Genomic DNA, 12,919 nt, shown 5'->3' on the forward strand with positions numbered 1-12,919 from the left:
AAAACAAATTTAAAACTTCTTGTAAGTCATAAATAACTGGTTTTGGTGAGTCTCACTATTTCAAAATTGCACTTAAAACATGACCTATTTGAAAAGAAAGGTCTGTTTTGTTTTGTAGACAATGTAAAGATGGTAATCAGTAGCTTTGGGCCACCAGATGGACTTCATTTTATTAATCTTTTTTTTTTTTTTATCGATGCAAAGCCTTGTTCTTTGGGAAGAGTGGACACTGCATATCGATATTAAGTTCTGAGTATAAATCAACAACCAACTTTAATGGCTTTTTTTAGATTAGAAAAATTAAAGGTGGGAGAGAGAGCACATGCCATGATGGAACACAATGAACCCTAATTTTTTTAATAGCTGAATGAAATGCTGTTTCTCAGAACGTGATAGAACAGCAGAAGATGGCCCTTTAGAGTCAGTAAAAAGTAATTAGTAAATTTTTCTTTTTTGTAGACATTTATTCAAACCCACTGTATAATTACATGGTACTAATTTTGACTTTGTTGCCAGTACAGAATTTAGATATTTAGCAGTTTTTAAGCGAAGAATGTACCAATTTTAAATCGCCTTTATAACATTGCCACCGAATATTGCTATTGGTTATTTGGTATTGATGCTCCAAACCCACAACTTCAGGAAACCCCCCCCATCACCTGCCAATTGTAAATGTGTTGTATGGTCCATGTGTATGTGTGTGTTCTTTTTGTAATTTAACTCTTCAGATTATTAATTGTAGTTGTATTTGTGCCTCCATCAAAATGTGCTGTTTATAATAGCATAAAAATAATTTGCATGTTAGGCTGTTAGTTTATATTTGTCGTTTTTTCCTCAGGTGCTTGTCATTATTCATGTTTAACTTTGGTTTTGTGCATTTGTATTGCCTGTCTGTAAAGAATATCCCGTTGACACAAGTAGAGTGACATGAGCCCTGTGGGAAAACAAACCGCTCTTAGGCTCCAACCTGAGAGGTCTAAAAGTGGTTGGTTAAAGGTAGTGGCTGTTAGAGAGGTTATTGTGGGAACCACTCATGCTTGTAATGTTCAGAGGTTTCCCAGTGATACAAGTATACTGACACTCTGTACACAGTTGGTTCTTACCCTTGTGCCCAGTGCCACAGGAATAGGTGCCAGCGATAGCCATCTATTTTATGGAATTGAGGGACATCCAGAGTTGGACGGAGATCACTTCCAATATCTCTTGTTGTTGAATCATGTGGAATGCAAGGGTAGAGCAATAAGAAGCATTAAAAAGGTAATAGTAGATGTAGAAGCAGTATTGTTTTTAGGTGAGCTCACATTTTGATTGTTGTGCAAACAATGGTCAAAAGTAGTTTTGAAAATGCCAAATTGGGAGCAACTTAGGAATCCAATCAGTGTACCAGGAGAATGATGCATAAGGTATATGCCAGGCCTAGGCAGGCTGCCAGTTCAGGTTGTATACTGGGTTTTGGTGCTACATTAGACAAAGGAAGGATGGCTGCTATAGTATTGCCCTTAAGTCTAAAAAGAGCACAGAAATGTGTGCACAAGTGAAGCATATGTCTGCCTTTGAGAAGATGAGACCGTATGTTAAGCTTTGCTGATAGATAATGAAAACTGTCAAAAAGAAGTTGTAACCCATTTGAATTGTATAGTGCATGGTTGGCTGTTTTCCTATCAGGCTTTAGAAAGATTTCAAATACTCTCATGCATTTTTTAGTTTTCTGCTACACTACACCTGTCCTTCTGTTCACTCAGATAGGACCTTGTTTGCGTCACACATCAAGTCTGGATGGCATATAACCATGCTTTAGTAGCAGTGAGTGCACACAGTAAGACTAAGCTGTGTTTGTGAATTGGCAAGCTAAGTAGCATTGTGTGAACATAATTCATTTATTATAGAATATATGTGAATGAGTAATTTGTTCTTTTAAATTTTGAGATTAAGGTATAACTTTAATTTCTTTCCCAAATTCTGAATATATTTAATAAATGCAAAATATAGATATAAGTGGAAATCCAGTCCTATATTGTAGAGCTTCAGTATTGCTTAGTTATCGTCTAAATGCCATTACCCACTAAGAACACAGAAAAATTGTCAAGTGAGCGGCAATGTTGTTCATCATTAGTAATGTTGCAATGTTAGTGATACTGCTCCACAATCCTGTCTTAACTAAATCATCAACGTGAATCTGCCTGTCTTGTTGCTATGACAAGTTCTCCATGAACCTTTCCCTTCATGCTGTATTCTGTACATTCAGTCTTCCAGCTCTCTATACCAAATTATCACAGTAGTAACTCTGAAGAATTCATTTTTAACTGCCAGCACTTGTATGAATGTTTTCCTCCTTGTTTTGAGTACTGGCACCTTGTCCAGGATAGCCTTGGATTTGTAATAGTCTAGTCCAGACATGGATGTGCTAGGATGATCTTCTTGATGGGAAATGTTTAAAATAGTCACCGATTAGTGAAAAGTGCACTTGATCCCACAAAATAAACACAAATGACCAATGTGCTTAGTCGCTCCACTGGCCATCACACACCCACTTTGTATAATTTAAACCCATGCCCCTGCCCCTAACCCTAATTTTTCAACCTCTATCAATCAAAATCCCTCAGAGCTTCAAATGCTAACCCAGACTATGTTTTCTCCTCAGATCTTAAAGGTAGGTTTGCTCTAACTTAGACTAAAAATAAAATGAAAGATACATTAAATCAGTCTAAAGACAGGGTTTGCAAGAAGCAATCTAGGGTGTGTGTGTGTTTATTTTTTTCTTTTCCTTCTTTTTCTCTATGTCATAATTATAGGCAAATGAAAGCAACTGATGCCAGTGTTCTTTATTTGTAGGACAAACTTCTAATTTGGGGCTTGCTGAGTCTTTCATGTCTTTTGTTATTTTTAACTGCTTGTGGATCGCTTGTTCTAATAAAATAGAGCTGGTGCTTTGAAGCCAGCTGAAAAAAATTATCCTGAGTTAGCAATTTTTTAAAACCAAATACTACCAAAAAATCTCTTAACACTGATTTATTATGAGGAAAAACTGCTCAGCTGGTAAATCTCATTTTAATTCTGGATTGCAAAATAGGGATTCCTTTATCCATCAGTAGTTCCATGACTAACCTCTGAATTAAAGCATGGTGGTCTTGTGGACTTTATGGATACTTATATGTGCTATATTGTCAATTAAAGCAACCGTTGTCACATACGGGGTAAATGTTTATTTTATTAGTATTTGTATGAAGGTGACTGATTTGACATGCACAACCAGGGGATCTACTTCCTGCTGATTGTGTGTGTGTGTGTGTGTGTGTGTGTATATATATATATATATATATATATATATATATATCTCTTGGCCAAACATGAAGCGTGCCCCCAGAGAAAGAGGTTTGCGGGTGGGCGAGCGAAGTGAGTAGGGGCAAAGCCCCCTAAGTGTGTGTGTGTATATAATATTTTATGTATGTGTGTGTGTGTATATGTGTGTATATATATTATGTATGCATGTATGTACAGTACTGTGCAAAAGTTTTAGGCAGGTGTGAAAAAATGCTGTAAACAAAGAATGCTTTAAAAATGGAAGTGTTAATCATTTATTTTCATCAATCAACAAAATGCAATGAACAAGAGAGAAATCTAAATCAAATCAATATTTGGTGTGACCACCCTTTGCCTTCAAAACAGCATCAATTCTTCTAGGCACACTTGCTCACAGTTTTTGAAGGAACTCGGCTGGTAGGTTGTTCCAAACATCTTGGAGAACTAACTACAGATCTTCTGTGGATGTAGGCTTCCTCACATCCTTCTGTCTCTTCATGTAATCCCAGACACACTCGATGATGGTGAGATCAGGGCTCTGTGGGGGCCATACCATCACTTCCAGGACTTCTTGTTCTTCTTTACGCTGAAGATAGTTCTTAATGACTTTGGCTGTATGTTTGGGGTCGTTGTCCTGCTGCAGAATAAATTTGGGGCCAATCATACGCCTCCCTGATGGTATTGCATGATGGATAAGTATCTGCCTGTATTTCTCAGCATTGAGAACACCATTAATCCTGACCAAATCTCCAATTCCATTTGCAGAAATGCAACCCCAAACGTTCAAGGAACCTCCACCATGCTTCACTGTGCCTGCAGACACTCATTATTGTACCGCTCTCCAGCCCTTCGATGAACAAACTGCTTTCTGCTACAGCCAAATATTTTAAATTTTGACTCATCAGTCCAGAGTACCTGCTGCCATTTTTCTGCACCCCAGTTCCTATGTTTTTGTGCATACTTGTGTCGCTTGGCCTTGTTTCCACGTCGGAGGTATGGCTTTTTAGCTGCAACTCTTCCATGAAGACCACTTCTGGCCAGACTTCTCCGGACAGTAGATGGGTGTACCTGGGTCCCACTGGTTTGTGCCAGTTCTGAGCTGATGGCACTGCTGGACATCTTCTGATTTCGAAGGGTAATAAGGTTGATGTGTCTTTCATCTGCTGCACTAAGTTTCCTTGGCCGACCACTGCGTCTACGATCCTCAGCGTTGCCCGTTTCTTTGTGCTTCTTCAAAAGAGCTTGAACAGCACATCTTGAAACCCCAGTCTGCTTTGAAATCTTTGTCTGGGAGAGACCTTGCTGATGTAGTAGAACTACCTTGTGTCTTGTTGCTGTGCTCAATCTTGCCATGACATGAAAATGTCTTCCATAACCTCACCTTGGTAGCAGAGTTTGGCTGTTCCTCACCCAGGTTTAAGCCTCCTACACAGCTGTTTCTGTTTCAGTTAATGACTGTGTTTCAACCTACATGTGACATTGATGATCATTAGCACCTGTTTGGTATAATTGGTTGATCAGACACCTGACTATAATCCTACAAAATCCCTGACTTTGTGCAAGTGGACCGATAAGAATTGATGCTGGTTTGAAGGGAAAAGGTAGTAACACTAAATACTGATTTGATTTAGATTTTTCTTTTGTTCGCTCACTTTGTTTATTGTTATCAATTTACAAAATGCAATCATTATTTATATTACTGAAAGCATTCTTTGTTTACAGCATTTTTTTCACACCTGCCTAAAGCTTTTGCACAGTACTGTATATATATATATATATATATATATATATATATATATATATATATATATATTATATATATTATGTATGTATATGTATACATGTATGTGTGTGTGTGTGTATGTATGTGTGTGTGTGTATATATATATATATATATATATATATATATATATATATATATATATAAGAACACCTCTCCAACTATTAAGCGCATATATATCCATAAACATATATATGTATGTATGTATATACTGTATATATAATATGTATATGCGCTTAATAGTTGGAGAGGTGTTCTTTTCCTAGAATTCGGCACCTGTTTTTGTCTTAACATATCTTTGCACATTGTAGCCAAACCGTTCTATTTTGACTTCATCAGTCTACAGGACATGTTTCCAAAAGGCTTGTTTAGATGTTCATTTGCAAACTTCAGCCTCTGTATTTTGTGACTAGGACACAGGAAAGGTGTTTTTCTGCCGACTCCACCATGAAGGCCATATTTGTTCAGGTGTCTCTGCATAGTAGAAGAGTGCACCACCAGTCAAGGTTCTGCTAAATCTTCCTGAAGGTCTTTTGCAGTCAAATGGGAGTTTTTATTTGTGTTTCTAGTAATCTACCGAGCAGTTCTTTCAGAAAGTTTTCTTGGTCTTCTAGACCTCAATTTGACGCCACTGTTCCTATTAACTGCCCTTTCTTAATAACATTACAAACTGAGGAAACAGCTATCTGATAATGCTTTGCTATGTTCTTGTATTCTTCTCCTGCTTTGTGAAAATAAATTATTTTATTTTTCAGATTGCTAGGCTGTTTCTCTGAGGAGCCCATGGCTGCTGATTGTTGGGACAAGGTCTGAGGATTCAGATAATTCATACAGCTTTGTAATCCGCATAACCGGGGGTTTCCTGACAATGAACGAGAACAAACCATAGTCCTAATGAGCTAATTTAGGTCTGAGACCTCCGATATCTTGGGATGCCCAAACGTTTGCATGGAGCTCCTTTCCTTTTTTTTTTTTTTTTCTTTTTTCTTTCACAAGGCTGCAACCAACTTTAGACAAACGATTTCACAGGGTGACTTAAAAAGAACTCAACACTTAACTACCGAATAACAGATTTTTTTTTTTTTTTTTTTTTTTGTATCATGAGCGTTGGCATGCACCAAAGTCTAGAGTTAAGTTTGTTGTGTGGGGTTTTTATTTATTTATTTTTGTTAGCCAGAGATGGAGCACCTTGTAGCTGCTGTACCATCAGTTGAGTGTAATGTGCTAATCAGTAAGAAAAGGCATAAACCGGTGGTCTCCAGAATTGAGTCCTGTGGCCCACTTATCAGCTGGTGATCTGATTTTTAACTGGACTCCTGCCTTCATTAAGCAGTTACTACTTGTTTTCCTGTTTTTTTTTTGTTTGTGTTAATCCAGAAGTTCTAATATTGATTTGGTACATTTTCATTGGAATGTAGCAAGCATTTTTAGTTACACATACTTGAATTGTTTTTCCTTCTTTTTTTTTCTTTAGGATTTTGCTCTTTTATATTTCTCTTGTTTAATTCTTTTCTTACTAATAAGCACACAAGTGAACCTGACCCTGAAGATACTGCTCTACTTCAGCCTTCAGTGTCGCTTGTATCTGTATGTTTATCTACTCATCATTTTGAATGTGGATACAATTAATGGAGCAGCTTCATATAAAAAGGCGATGAATTCAACAGAATAGGGTAAAAGAGAGCAATAGCAAAAATACAGCCTCAGTTCATTTTATATGTACAGTAAATATCACCAATTTTTTTATTTTTAATTTAAAACGGGAAAAGAAAATAGTCCAGTTAAATAATCAAATTAATTGCGAGTAATGAGTGACCTATTAATTTGTGGAAACTGGGTGGAACAAAAACCTGCAGCCACATAGGGGCCCTGAGACTGAGCTTAAAAACTCCAGGATGAGACTACATGTTCATATGATGCTTAGTTACTGAATGATACGTTTTTGACAATTTCCAGTTGTTTTTAAGTCACCCTGTACCTTGGGGTTCACATACACACATACTTTGAACAGTTTGCCCCTTTTTTGAGATCTTTGAGCACCCAGAATAAATCCACAATGATGCAGTTGGAACGTGTAAATAGTAAATTGAACTAAGATGCCTGGAGCTGTGAGGGGGGCCACTCCAAACCACTGTTCCATATTATTGATTACTTATTTTCAAAACCGAATGCAGAATTTCTGGGGGTCACATCAGGGAACAAGACAGAAAGTAGCTCTGGAGAAGGTGCCATTGCTTTGCTAGGTATAACCATACACACACCATCAATCATTAACAGACTTTTTTGTAGTACCTGAATCTGCATGAATTTGGAATTATTGAGAACTCATACCGACTTGAGGAGGACCTGAACTAAGGTCCTTCGTGCTGTGAACTGACATCCCAAACCCAAAGTATTGTGCCATCCCTCTGATGATTCATTCATGGCAGCGCACCCAGTTGCATGTGCACACACTCTAATATGCCTCTGTATGAATAACCTGTGTGCTCAATACAAACTAGGGTCAGGCCATGACTTTTACATGTTCACCTGCAGACTAACTGATAGTTGTTACTTTCATGTGTTTTGTTCTTGAAATCATCCAAGTGGAGGCGAGTGTCCTGAATCGGTTGCCACAGTCGGTCTTTTAGCAAAGAAACGTCATTCATAATATGTAACTGAAGCCAAACGCCAAGGATGAATTACCATGTGATGAAGCGATGATGAATCTTTTTTTTTTTTTTTTGTATTTGGTATTATTGTCCTGTTTACGTCTCTTTAAAGCATCTGCACTAGGCAACATTTTAAAAAGAATGACTCACTAGCTTCTTCAAGTCAGTATGTGTTAACCACTTCTTTTAAATCTGAGTTCCTTTTATTTTTATGAGTCATTTAGAAGGAGGAACAGGAACACCACAAATTCAATCTTGATGTGAAAGCTTTATGAAGAATCAAAAGAAACTTGAAAGTTGCAGGTAACTTGGAGGACCTGCAAAAGACAACCGAGTTTTCATTTACACGGTAGCACCCCTTGTAAGTATGATTTGTGCATATTCCTTGTTTACACACGCCATTATAAAATGCCAATGATGAACTAGTGTCATGTCTACAGTTGATTCCTGCCTTTTGCCTGATTGGTTCCAAACCCCACGATTCTGAACTGGAATTAAGTGAGTATGAAAATGGGTGGATATATGGATTATAGAATAGAACAACACTGGTAAAGGCACTGTGTTCATTATGTGTACATAGAATTAAGTATTCAAATAATATCCTTAACAATGAAACATTTTAGCTTTATTTTGGCAAATTTAGCAGTGTAATTATAGTGAAAATATTTTTTTTGACTTTTTAAATAAAGACACATTTTTATTTAGGAATGAGACAGATTATTAGTTTCCCCATTGACATGTGATAGCTACATTTCCTTGTACCTGTAGTAATAATAATAATTCTTTACATTTATATAACACTTTTCTCACTACTCAAAGCACTCAGCAATTGCAGATTAAGGGTCTTGCTTAAGGGCCCAACAGAGCAGAGTCCCTATTGGCATTTACAGGATTTGAACCGGCAACCTCTTGATTGCCAGTGCAGATCCCTAGCCTCAGGGCCAATGACAGTAAAGTTGAATCATCATCATCAAATGAACTTTAAGAATACACCAAAAAGGCCCTTTCGTTATTAAAACTGCTGAAACAAGAAATAAAAACGTGCAACAAGTTAATGCATGACAAATTCAATGGCAAAGGAGGCAGTGCACATAGGTTTTTGTTCAACATATCTATCTATCTATCTATCTATCCATCCATCCATCCATCCATCCTAACTACAGGGTCACGGGGGTCTGCTGGAGCCAGTCCTCACTATCTGCTTATATATACAGCCAGACATTTGGGTAATTGTAAGTGCAAAATTATAAGGAACAATCCAAAACTTATTAAGATTGGGGCAGGCATTTAGTAATTTTGCCATTGATTCATCCCTCCTGCTAAATAACTAAAAATTATTTTAGTGATTACTTCATAATTCCATCCATCCATTTTCCAACCCGCTGAATCCGAACACAGGGTCACGGGGGTCTGCTGGAGCCAATCCCAGCCAACACAGGGCACAAGGCAGGAACCAATCCCGGGCATGGTGCCAGCCCACCGCAGGACAGACATTCACGCGCACACACCCACACTAGGGACAATTTAGGATCGCCAATACACCTAACCTGCATGTCTTTGGACTATGGGAGGAAACCGGAGTACCCAGAGGAAACCCACGCAGACACGAACCCGGGTCTCTTAACTGTGAGGCAGCAGCACTACCCACTGTGCCACCGTGTCAGCCAGTAAAGTTTAATTCCAGGTCATTGGCAAGCCTGGGTAGGTACTAGGGTTAAACCCGATCTTTGGTACAGTGTTATTCACTAGAGTAACTGAGATTCAATCCATTTGGCCAGAGTATAATATAGGGTTGTTTGCTGAATGGGGAGTCCTGTGAATTATGTTGTCTTTAATTTTGAATTCAAGCTTATTGTCAACTATACTGAAATTATTTAATGCATGTCTCTCACAGAGTAGTGACAGCAGTATAATGACTAAAAACATAAGTTGTCATCTGCCAGAACAGAGTAGGGGCAAAAGTGATTGTGTGCGGACATTTTAAAGGTTCTTAGTAATCTTGTTTGACTTTCTTGGACAGTGTATCTGAAGAGAAGTTCAGTTCCTGAACTGAGTAGGTGCAGGATCTGGATTTTCTGTTTCCAGTTAGTATGGCCTTTGCTATATGCCTGTAGAAGAGTGTGAGTATGGATATTTGAGCTTTCCTCGGACAAGAACACTGAGCTGTCTTCACAAAAACTGAGAAGTGTTGTGTTCACTTATATTGATACTGACTCTTAAAAAAAAATAATTAAAGCTGATGATCCTCTACAGGGCAACCCCCCTTCAGTTAGGGATGCCTCCTCCTTTTTGAAGTCAGTGGTTAGCATCTTGGCTTTGATATCTATATGTGTGTATTGATCCACTGGCTTACCAGACTCCAACCCCCTTATCTATAAGAACAGAGGGCACAAGGTCAATATGTGTATGGGAATGAATTGTGTGGATCAGCTGTTTTCTGCATCTGCCACATTATCAAATTGTTGGTTCATTGACTCCATGTTTTTGTGAGTTAGTCTCTGTCCATCAGTATACACCCCTCTGACTTTCATCCGTCCTGAGCATTCAGTGGCCACTCGTTCAAGGCTTCCTGTGCTTGCAATGAGTGACAGAGTACTGACATTTCCTAAAGCGTCTCATTTGACTGATTGAGCCCCCGTCACCATGAAGCAGTCATAAACACTCAAACATAGTTGGCAGACCCCAAACTCATTTCTGTCCCCATGGATAGCACTTGTGAGTCTCACAGTTTCAATATAAGACCCAATACCACCAGCATCAAAAAAACATCTAGGAGTACTGAAACCCCCAAGATTTTTTTCTTGTCTTTTAACTGATGCAGCTATGTCTAAATCAAAGGTGTAAAAGAGCATTTGGAGCCAAAAAAGGCTTTCCGGAGTTAGTCCTGAGGTATTTGTGGTGAACGGAATGAGAAAAAATTAGACTATTTCATGGGTGGAGAAATATTGGTCAGGAAAGGCAGATGCATCCACCAAGGAAAAGGGTGGGGTGAAAAAATGAAAGGTACAGAATGTAAGTAGGCCCGAGGTCAGTAACGTCTCAGTCCTTGGCTCATCTTACTGCTTAGAGTACAACATTGGTGCGCTCCACCCAAAGCTAAAGCAAGGGAAGACTGGCAGAGTGACGTGGAGTGGGGTGTGGGAAATTTATGGTTGGTTTTAACTTGAGCCTCCCTGCTGAAATGAAAGTCTGACAGTAGCGTTGGCTTATATCCCAAAGGAAAAAAAATACAAGGCTAATCCCGCTTATGAATGTTTTCATCTACCAAAGAGCACATACAGAAATAACAGAGCAAGTGCATTCATTATTTTTATTCAATATGTCATTAGTATGTTTTTATTGTTTTGTGCTTGTGTGGAGTTTTTCCATTTGAGTTCTTTAGGTTTCCTTCCACATGCTAAAGAGGTCCGTCTGTAACTTGGTCCAGTATAAGTGAATATGCTGTGTAATAAACTGGCACTCTGTCCAGGGTTGGTTCCTGTCTTCTCTCCTTTGTGGCCATAATCAGCTTTGGTCCAGCTGTAATCCTGAATTGATTAAATAGGTTGGACCATTGAAGCTTGAATGGATGCCCTTTGTACTTATAGCTTCACTACATAGTTTATATTTTGCTTTGTCATAATACCAACAAAAATTTGTTTGCAAAAAATGTACAGTAACTGGATAAGCACTCATTGAGTAGAAAAAAGTAGGTTCACTAAACATGGGGGAAGCTTAGTTATATATACAAATAGATACATGGAGGGAGAGAGCATCATTCAAACCCTTTTCAAGTTCAGAATAACAAAGACCTAATGTTTCAATTCACTGCATAAACTAATAGTTTTCCACCAGTGTGTCAAACTTGCCATTTTATGAAAAAGAAGTAAAAAACCACAGATTTCCAAAACATGAAGAAAAGTAGTCTGAATGACTGGTGTCATGGGCTTTGGGAGGGCTCAGAGTTACGTCAATCCTATTATTCTTAAATGTGACTCTTGCCTAATACAATAGCATGTGGTGGTTGGTGCCATCTCACTGGTCCTCCACACTGCTTTTGAGCACCTTCATGAGGTGAGATGCCTTTAACACAATTGCTGTTCTTGACACGTAGAGGCTGCGGCCTGCACTAAACCACCTGCATTTAGAATGGACAAATGGGGTGTGATCTAGAAACCCAAAATGAATACTGATTTAACTGCACTACCAGAACCTTCAACTGCCTCTACTTCATCCCTAGAACTCCTCACATTTTCAAAGTCACTTAATCCATGGAAAACTAGCATCAGAGACCTCAAGGGTAACTTAGAGCTCTGACATTATTCTGACATGGCCTAAAAGATAGATAATTGCACTGTAAGCATTTTAATTCCTACATCTACCTTCCTACGTTACCATGAATCCGCTCCAGGACCTGCCTTTAGCAGGATTAAAACGAAAGTATAAACAGCTGAAATATAATATAATGCCTTCCTCATCAACAACAACAACATTTATTTATATAGCACATTTTCATACAAAAAGTAGCTCAAAGTGCTTTACATAATGAAGAAAAGAAAAATAAAAGACAAATAAGAAATTAAAATAAGACAACATTAGTTAACATAGAAAAGGAGTAAGGTCCGATGGCCAGGGTGGACAGAAAAAACAAAAAAGAACTCCAGACAGCTGGAGAAAAAAATAAAATCTGCAGTTGTTCCAGGCCACGAGACCACCCACTCTGGGCATTCTACCTAACATAAATGAAATAGTCCTCTTTGTATTTAGGGTTCTCACGGAATCACTTGATGCTGATGGTCATTGCTAACAAAAACCCTCCCAAGACAGGGTACTCCATGGTGGTTGGAAATAGAAGATCCAAAAGGTGTCCTTAGCATAATAAAAAAGAGGAAAGATAGCAAGTCCGCAATGTATTCTAATATAGAGGAGTTATTGGGAGGACCCAGTCTTTATGGTGGTAGTTAGAATTTGCAGGGAATTCTCCATTGGTAAGAAACGACAGATTAGTCGTAATGAGTTTCTGTTCAGTGTGATAACAAAGAGGGGTTTTCAGGAGTTTGCCTGATGGTGTGGTGATGAAGAGGAGTCTTAGGGAAGACCTTGTTAACATGACTATGATGAAGATCCTGTCATCACTCTGTCTCACAAAACCTGTCATAATGGTTGGCACAGAAAGAAAAGACCAGTTAATGCCGAGAGACACTTAATT

Source organism: Erpetoichthys calabaricus, chromosome 18, assembly GCF_900747795.2.
Source record: "Erpetoichthys calabaricus chromosome 18, fErpCal1.3, whole genome shotgun sequence".
Lineage (NCBI taxonomy): Eukaryota > Metazoa > Chordata > Cladistia > Polypteriformes > Polypteridae > Erpetoichthys > Erpetoichthys calabaricus.